This window comes from Rana temporaria, chromosome 1 (assembly GCF_905171775.1).
Source record: "Rana temporaria chromosome 1, aRanTem1.1, whole genome shotgun sequence".
NCBI classification, from domain to species: Eukaryota; Metazoa; Chordata; class Amphibia; order Anura; family Ranidae; genus Rana; species Rana temporaria.
This window is the reverse complement of record NC_053489.1, coordinates 285,011,401-285,021,193: the sequence shown is the minus strand read 5'-3', so window position 1 is coordinate 285,021,193 and position 9,793 is coordinate 285,011,401.

The following is a 9,793-nucleotide window of genomic DNA, read 5'->3' as shown; positions in this document are numbered from 1 at the left end:
TAAATCCACAACCGTACATGCGATCGATACAGCGACTTCACCGTTTGAAAGACACGGCCCTTGTGAACGCATCGATATAATATTTATGTTGATAAACTTAAAAATGTGGCCATGTCAGCGATTTAGAAAAGAGCGTCTTTGTGTGTTTTGCAGAAACATTTTTTAGACTTTTTAACATGTCTCTTGTCCTTTAGAAGCTCCTGGAACTAAAACTAAAATACGTATCACAAAACTGATCACATTGCCTGAAACCAGACAAGCATACCTACGTTTTGATATATAAATTGTGTATGACAAGTAGATCTTGTGGGCGTGAGAGCAATTTGTTCCCCCTTTTTTTAAAGATAATATTTTTTGTGGATGATCTGCACTCTAAAGGTCACATGACACACTCTAAACCTGCTCCATAGGATTACATTATAACCGATAAAATATCACTAAACGTAAATTGCGTTTTCACAAAAACCGTAAAAGATATCAATCTAAAAAGTCATGTTTGGATAGCTGAATATTTTGTGACCGCTTTAAAGTTTGTTTGGTGTCTGTAAGTGAAAGTATGAAGGAGCTGAAACTTTTGGCAGAACGTGTGTTTTGAAGCGGTAAAAAGCATGTTCTCATTGACTTCAATGTTAAAAAAAAGTGTCTAAAAGCTTAATATTTTAAAAAGTATAAATAGTACAAAAAAACTTGAAGAAGTCCCATCGTTAGCTGAACGAGACGAACATTTTAATAGTTGAATGGTCTCAATAGCTCAAAGTATGCAGAAGTTACGCCGAGCCAAAGAACGTACGGAATAAAGGATAAGAATAAAAAGAACTAGAAAATGCATTCCCTGAGGAAAATGCGAGTGGGAATGCTGAATTGCTGAGCCCGCACCAAAGCCATTCACCATAACCACTACACTATCTTTAGGACACACAGCTCCTTTCTCTATCTGCAAAGTAGAGAGTATCCTGACTTCCTGGTCGCCCCTCCCCCCTCAAGAGGTTTCCCCTCCCCCAGGTCAGTGAGGAGGAATATTGCCCTGAGGTAAGGAAAGCTATTTATGGAAAGAAATTCCATTACAAACGCCTTTTAATTCACAGACCAATACATTAATTACGCCTCCAAACAAAACGTAATAAATCCACAACCGTACATGCGATCGATACAGCGACTTCACCGTTTGAAAGACACGGCCCTTGTGAACGCATCGATATGAAATTTATGTTGATAAACTTAAAATTGTGGCCATGCCAGCGATTTAGAAAAGAGCGTCTTTGTGTGTTTTGCAGGAAAATTTTTAAAATTTTTAACATGGACGGTCAATGAGAGTGGTTTTGTCACTCTTGTCCTTTAGAAGCTCCTGGAACTAAAACTAAAATACGTATCACAAAACTGATCACATTGCCTGAAACCAGACAAGCATACCTACGTTTTGATATATAAATTGTGTATGACAAGTAGATCTTGTGGGCGTGAGAGCAATTTGTTCGCCCTTTTTTTAAAGATAATTTTTGTTTTCAAAGATCTCCACTCTAAAGGTCACATGACACACTCTAAACCTGCTCCATAGGATTACATTATAACCGATAAAAAAATCACTAAACGTAAATTGCGTTTTCACAAAAACCGTATAAGATATCAATCTAAAAAGTCATGTTTGGATAGCTGAATATTTTGTGACCGCTTTAAAGTTTGTTTGGTGTCTGTAAGTGAAAGTATGAAGGAGCTGAAACTTTTGGCAGAACGTGTGTTTTGAAGCAGGAAAAAGGATGTTCTCATTGACTTCAATGTTAAAAAAAAGTGTCTAAAAGCTTAATATTTTAAAAAGTATAAATAGTACAAAAAAACTTGAAGAAGTCCCATCGTTAGCTGAATGAGACGAACATTTTAAAAGTTAAATGGTCTCAATAGCTGAAAGTATGCAGAAGTTACGCAGAGCCAAAAAACGTACGGAATAAAATTAAGAAGAAGAATAATAAAAAACGAATATCAATACTGGGAATGCTTATTAAAGCATTCCCACTAATAATAAAAAACGAATATCAATACTGGGAATGCTTATTAAAGCATTCCCACTAATAACTAGACAATGCATTTCCTGAGGAAAATGCGAGTGGGAATGCTGAATAGCTGAATTGCTGAGCCCGCACAAAAGCCATTCACCATAACCACTACACTATCTTTAGGACATATAAGCAGTGTTCCTTCAGTACTTATAAAGCCTAATATCACACAGCTCCTTTCTCTATCTGCAATATAGAGAGTGTCCTGACTTGCCTGGCCGCCCCTCCCCCCTCAAGAGGCTTTCTCCACATGAGGTGGGGGAGGAGGACTGCACTGAGGTAAGGAAAGCTATTTAGGCAATCAAAATACCATTAGAAACGCTTTCATCCACACGCAAAATCAGTTATCGAAGCCTTCAAACAAAACGTAATAAATCCACAACCGTACATGCGATCGATACAGCGACTTCACCGTTTGAAAGACACGGCCCTTGTGAACGCATCGATATGAAATTTATGTTGATAAACTTAAAAATGTGGCCATGTCAGCGATTTAGAAAAGAGCGTCTTTGTGTGTTTTGCAGAAACATTTTTTAGACTTTTTAACATGACTCTTGTCCTTTAGAAGCTCCTGGAACTAAAACTAAAATACGTATCACAAAACTGATCACATTGCCTGAAACCAGACAAACATACCTACGTTTTGATATATAAATTGTGTATGACAAGTAGATCTTGTGGGCGTGAGAGCAATTTGTTCCCCCTTTTTTTAAAGATAATATTTTTTGTGGATGATCTCCACTCTAAAGGTCACATGACACACTCTAAACCTGCTCCATAGGATTACATTATAACCGATAAAAAAATCACTAAACGTAAATTGCGTTTTCACAAAAACCGTAAAAGATATCAATCTAAAAAGTCATGTTTGGATAGCTGAATATTTTGTGACCGCTTTAAAGTTTGTTTGGTGTCTGTAAGTGAAAGTATGAAGTAGCTGAAACTTTTGGCAGAACGTGTGTTTTGAAGCAGGAAAAAGGATGTTCTCATTGACTTCAATGTTAAAAAAAAGTGTCTAAAAGCTTAATATTTTAAAAAGTGTAAATAGTACAAAAAAACTTGAAGAAGTCCCATCGTTAGCTGAATGAGATGCACATTTTAAAAGTTGAATGGTCTCAATAGCTGAAAGTATGCAGAAGTTACGCAGAGCCAAAAAACGTACGGAATAATAAAATTAAAATTAAAATTAAGAACTAGAAAATGCATTCCCTGAGGAAAATGCGAGTGGGAATGCTGAATTGCTGAGCCCGCACCAAAGCCATTCACCATAACCACTACACTATCTTTAGGACACACAGCTCCTTTCTCTATCTGCAAAGTAGAGAGTATGCTGACTTCCTGGTCGCCCCTCCCCCCTCAAGAGGTTTCCCCTCCCCCCAGGTCAGTGAGGAGGAATATTGCACTGAGGTAAGGAAAGCTATTTATGGAAAGAAATTCCATTACAAACGCCTTTTAATTCACAGACCAATACATTAATTACGCCTCCAAACAAAACGTAATAAATCCACAACCGTACATGCGATCGATACAGCGACTTCACCGTTTGAAAGACACGGCCCTTGTGAACGCATCGATATGAAATTTATGTTGATAAACTTAAAATTGTGGCCATGCCAGCGATTTAGAAAAGAGCGTCTTTGTGTGTTTTGCAGGAAAATTTTTAAAATTTTTAACATGGACGGTCAATGAGAGTGGTTTTGTCACTCTTGTCCTTTAGAAGCTCCTGGAACTAAAACTAAAATACGTATCACAAAACTGATCACATTGCCTGAAACCAGACAAGCATACCTACGTTTTGATATATAAATTGTGTATGACAAGTAGATCTTGTGGGCGTGAGAGCAATTTGTTCGCCCTTTTTTTAAAGATAATTTTTGTTTTCAAAGATCTCCACTCTAAAGGTCACATGACACACTCTAAACCTGCTCCATAGGATTACATTATAACCGATAAAAAAATCACTAAACGTAAATTGCGTTTTCACAAAAACCGTATAAGATATCAATCTAAAAAGTCATGTTTGGATAGCTGAATATTTTGTGACCGCTTTAAAGTTTGTTTGGTGTCTGTAAGTGAAAGTATGAAGGAGCTGAAACTTTTGGCAGAACGTGTGTTTTGAAGCAGGAAAAAGGATGTTCTCATTGACTTCAATGTTAAAAAAAAGTGTCTAAAAGCTTAATATTTTAAAAAGTATAAATAGTACAAAAAAACTTGAAGAAGTCCCATCGTTAGCTGAATGAGACGAACATTTTAAAAGTTAAATGGTCTCAATAGCTGAAAGTATGCAGAAGTTACGCAGAGCCAAAAAACGTACGGAATAAAATTAAGAAGAAGAATAATAAAAAACGAATATCAATACTGGGAATGCTTATTAAAGCATTCCCACTAACTAGACAATGCATTTCCTGAGGAAAATGCGAGTGGGAATGCTGAATAGCTGAATTGCTGAGCCCGCACAAAAGCCATTCACCATAACCACTACACTATCTTTAGGACATACAAGCAGTGTTCCTTCAGTACTTATAAAGCCTAATATCACACAGCTCCTTTCTCTATCTGCAATATAGAGAGTGTCCTGACTTGACTGGTCGCCCCTCCCCCCTCAAGAGGCTTTCTCCACATGAGGTGGGGGAGGAGGACTGCACTGAGGTAAGGAAAGCTATTTAGGGAATCAAAATACCATTAGAAACGCTTTCATCCACACACAAAATCAGTTATCGAAGCATTCAAACAAAACGTAATAAATCCACAACCGTACATGCGATCGATACAGCGACTTCACCGTTTGAAAGACACGGCCCTTGTGAACGCATCGATATGAAATTTATGTTGATAAACTTAAAAATGTGGCCATGTCAGCGATTTAGAAAAGAGCGTCTTTGTGTGTTTTGCAGAAACATTTTTTAGACTTTTTAACATGACTCTTGTCCTTTAGAAGCTCCTGGAACTAAAACTAAAATACGTATCACAAAACTGATCACATTGCCTGAAACCAGACAAGCATACCTACGTTTTGATATATAAATTGTGTATGACAAGTAGATCGTGTGGGCGTGAGAGCAATTTGTTCCCCCTTTTTTTAAAGATAATATTTTTTGTGGATGATCTCCACTCTAAAGGTCACATGACACACTCTAAACCTGCTCCATAGGATTACATTATAACCGATAAAAAAATCACTAAACGTAAATTGCGTTTTCACAAAAACCGTAAAAGATATCAATCTGAAAAGTCATGTTTGGATAGCTGAATATTTTGTGACCGCTTTAAAGTTTGTTTGGTGTCTGTAAGTGAAAGTATGAAGGAGCTGAAACTTTTGGCAGAACGTGTGTTTTGAAGCAGGAAAAAGGATGTTCTCATTGACTTCAATGTTAAAAAAAAGTGTCTAAAAGCTTAATATTTTAAAAAGTATAAATAGTACAAAAAAACTTGAAGAAGTCCCATCGTTAGCTGAATTAGACGAACATTTTAAAAGTTGAATGGTCTCAATAGCTGAAAGTATGCAGAAGTTACGCAGAGCCAAAAAACGTACGGAATAAAATTAAAATTAAAACTAGAAAATGCATTCCCTGAGGAAAATGCGAGTGGGAATGCTGAATTGCTGAGCCCGCACCAAAGCCATTCACCATAACCACTACACTATCTTTAGGACACACAGCTCCTTTCTCTATCTGCAAAGTAGAGAGTATGCTGACTTCCTGGTCGCCCCTCCCCCCTCAAGAGGTTTCCCCTCCCCCCAGGTCAGTGAGGAGGAATATTGCACTGAGGTAGAAAGCTATTTATGGAAAGAAATTCCATTACAAACGCCTTTTAATTCACAGACCAATACATTAATTACGCCTCCAAACAAAACGTAATAAATCCACAACCGTACATGCGATCGATACAGCGACTTCACCGTTTGAAAGACACGGCCCTTGTGAACGCATCGATATGAAATTTATGTTGATAAACTTAAAATTGTGGCCATGCCAGCGATTTAGAAAAGAGCGTCTTTGTGTGTTTTGCAGGAAAATTTTAAATTTTTTTAACATGGACGGTCAATGAGAGTGGTTTTGTCGCTCTTGTCCTTTAGAAGCTCCTGGAACTAAAACTAAAATACGTATCACAAAACTGATCACATTGCCTGAAACCAGACAAGCATACCTACGTTTTGATATATAAATTGTGTATGACAAGTAGATCTTGTGGGCGTGAGAGCAATTTGTTCGCCCTTTTTTTAAAGATAATTTTTGTTTTCAAAGATCTCCACTCTAAAGGTCACATGACACACTCTAAATCCCTTCCATAGGGTTACATTATAACCGATTCCATTTTCTGAAAAAATCGCTAAACGTAAATTGCGTTTTCACAAAAACCGTACAAGATATCAATCTGAAAAGTCATGTTTGGATAGCTGAATATTTTGTGACCGCTTTAAAGTTTGTTTGGTGTCTGTAAGTGAAAGTATGAAGGAGCTGAAACTTTTGGCAGAACGTGTGTTTTGAAGCAGGAAAAAGGATGTTCTCATTGACTTCAATGTTAAAAAAAAGTGTCTAAAAGCTTAATATTTTAAAAAGTATAAATAGTACAAAAAAACTTGAAGAAGTCCCATCGTTAGCTGAATGAGACGAACATTTTAAAAGTTAAATGGTCTCAATAGCTGAAAGTATGCAGAAGTTACGCAGAGCCAAAAAACGTACGGAATAAAATTAAAATTAAGAAGAAGAATAATAAAAAACGACTAGAAAATGCATTCCCTGAGGAAAATGCGAGTGGGAATGCTGAATAGCTGAGCCCCCACCAAAGCCATTCACCATAACCACTACACTATCTTTAGGACACACAGCTCCTTTCTCTATCTGCAAAGTAGAGAGTATGCTGACTTCCTGGTCGCCCCTCCCCCCTCAAGAGGTTTCCCCTCCCCCCAGGTCAGTGAGGAGGAATATTGCACTGAGGTAGAAAGCTATTTATGGAAAGAAATTCCATTACAAACGCCTTTTAATTCACAGACCAATACATTAATTACGCCTCCAAACAAAACGTAATAAATCCACAACCGTACATGCGATCGATACAGCGACTTCACCGTTTGAAAGACGCGGCCCTTGTGAACGCATCGATATGAAATTTATGTTGATAAACTTAAAATTGTGGCCATGCCAGCGATTTAGAAAAGAGCGTCTTTGTGTGTTTTGCAGGAAAATTTTAAAAATTTTTAACATGGACGGTCAATGAGAGTGGTTTTGTCACTCTTGTCCTTTAGAAGCTCCTGGAACTAAAACTAAAATACGTATCACAAAACTGATCACATTGCCTGAAACCAGACAAGCATACCTACGTTTTGATATATAAATTGTGTATGACAAGTAGATCTTGTGGGCGTGAGAGCAATTTGTTCGCCCTTTTTTTAAAGATAATTTTTGTTTTCAAAGATCTCCACTCTAAAGGTCACATGACACACTCTAAACCTGCTCCATAGGATTACATTATAACCGATAAAAAAATCACTAAACGTAAATTGCGTTTTCACAAAAACCGTATAAGATATCAATCTAAAAAGTCATGTTTGGATAGCTGAATATTTTGTGACCGCTTTAAAGTTTGTTTGGTGTCTGTAAGTGAAAGTATGAAGGAGCTGAAACTTTTGGCAGAACGTGTGTTTTGAAGCAGGAAAAAGGATGTTCTCATTGACTTCAATGTTAAAAAAAAGTGTCTAAAAGCTTAATATTTTAAAAAGTATAAATAGTACAAAAAAACTTGAAGAAGTCCCATCGTTAGCTGAACGAGATGAACATTTTAAAAGTTGAATGGTCTCAATAGCTCAAAGTATGCAGAAGTTACGCAGAGCCAAAAAACGTACGGAATAATAAAATTAAAATTAAAATTAAAATTAAAACTAGAAAATGCATTCCCTGAGGAAAATGCGAGTGGGAATGCTGAATAGCTGAGCCCCCACCAAAGCCATTCACCATAACCACTACACTATCTTTAGGACACACAGCTCCTTTCTCTATCTGCAAAGTAGAGAGTATGCTGACTTCCTGGTCGCCCCTCCCCCCTCAAGAGGTTTCCCCTCCCCCCAGGTCAGTGAGGAGGAATATTGCACTGAGGTAGAAAGCTATTTATGGAAAGAAATTCCATTACAAACGCCTTTTAATTCACAGACCAATACATTAATTACGCCTCCAAACAAAACGTAATAAATCCACAACCGTACATGCGATCGATACAGCGACTTCACCGTTTGAAAGACGCGGCCCTTGTGAACGCATCGATATGAAATTTATGTTGATAAACTTAAAATTGTGGCCATGCCAGCGATTTAGAAAAGAGCGTCTTTGTGTGTTTTGCAGGAAAATTTTTAAAATTTTTAACATGGACGGTCAATGAGAGTGGTTTTGTCACTCTTGTCCTTTAGAAGCTCCTGGAACTAAAACTAAAATACGTATCACAAAACTGATCACATTGCCTGAAACCAGACAAGCATACCTACGTTTTGATATATAAATTGTGTATGACAAGTAGATCTTGTGGGCGTGAGAGCAATTTGTTCGCCCTTTTTTTAAAGATAATTTTTGTTTTCAAAGATCTCCACTCTAAAGGTCACATGACACACTCTAAACCTGCTCCATAGGATTACATTATAACCGATAAAAAAATCACTAAACGTAAATTGCGTTTTCACAAAAACCGTATAAGATATCAATCTAAAAAGTCATGTTTGGATAGCTGAATATTTTGTGACCGCTTTAAAGTTTGTTTGGTGTCTGTAAGTGAAAGTATGAAGGAGCTGAAACTTTTGGCAGAACGTGTGTTTTGAAGCAGGAAAAAGGATGTTCTCATTGACTTCAATGTTAAAAAAAAGTGTCTAAAAGCTTAATATTTTAAAAAGTATAAATAGTACAAAAAAACTTGAAGAAGTCCCATCGTTAGCTGAACGAGATGAACATTTTAAAAGTTGAATGGTCTCAATAGCTCAAAGTATGCAGAAGTTACGCAGAGCCAAAAAACGTACGGAATAAAATTAAGAAGAAGAATAATAAAAAACGAATATCAATACTGGGAATGCTTATTAAAGCATTCCCACTAATTAAGAAGAAGAACTAGAAAATGCATTCCCTGAGGAAAATGCGAGTGGGAATGCTGAATTGCTGAGCCCGCACCAAAGCCATTCACCATAACCACTACACTATCTTTAGGACACACAGCTCCTTTCTCTATCTGCAAAGTAGAGAGTATGCTGACTTCCTGGTCGCCCCTCCCCCCTCAAGAGGTTTCCCCTCCCCCCAGGTCAGTGAGGAGGAATATTGCACTGAGGTAAGGAAAGCTATTTATGGAAAGAAATTCCATTACAAACGCCTTTTAATTCACAGACCAATACATTAATTACGCCTCCAAACAAAACGTAATAAATCCACAACCGTACATGCGATCGATACAGCGACTTCACCGTTTGAAAGACACGGCCCTTGTGAACGCATCGATATGAAATTTATGTTGATAAACTTAAAATTGTGGCCATGCCAGCGATTTAGAAAAGAGCGTCTTTGTGTGTTTTGCAGGAAAATTTTTTAAATTTTTAACATGGACGGTCAATGAGAGTGGTTTTGTCACTCTTGTCCTTTAGAAGCTCCTGGAACTAAAACTAAAATACGTATCACAAAACTGATCACATTGCCTGAAACCAGACAAGCATACCTACGTTTTGATATATAAATTGTGTATGACAAGTAGATCTTGTGGGCGTGAGAGCAATTTGTTCG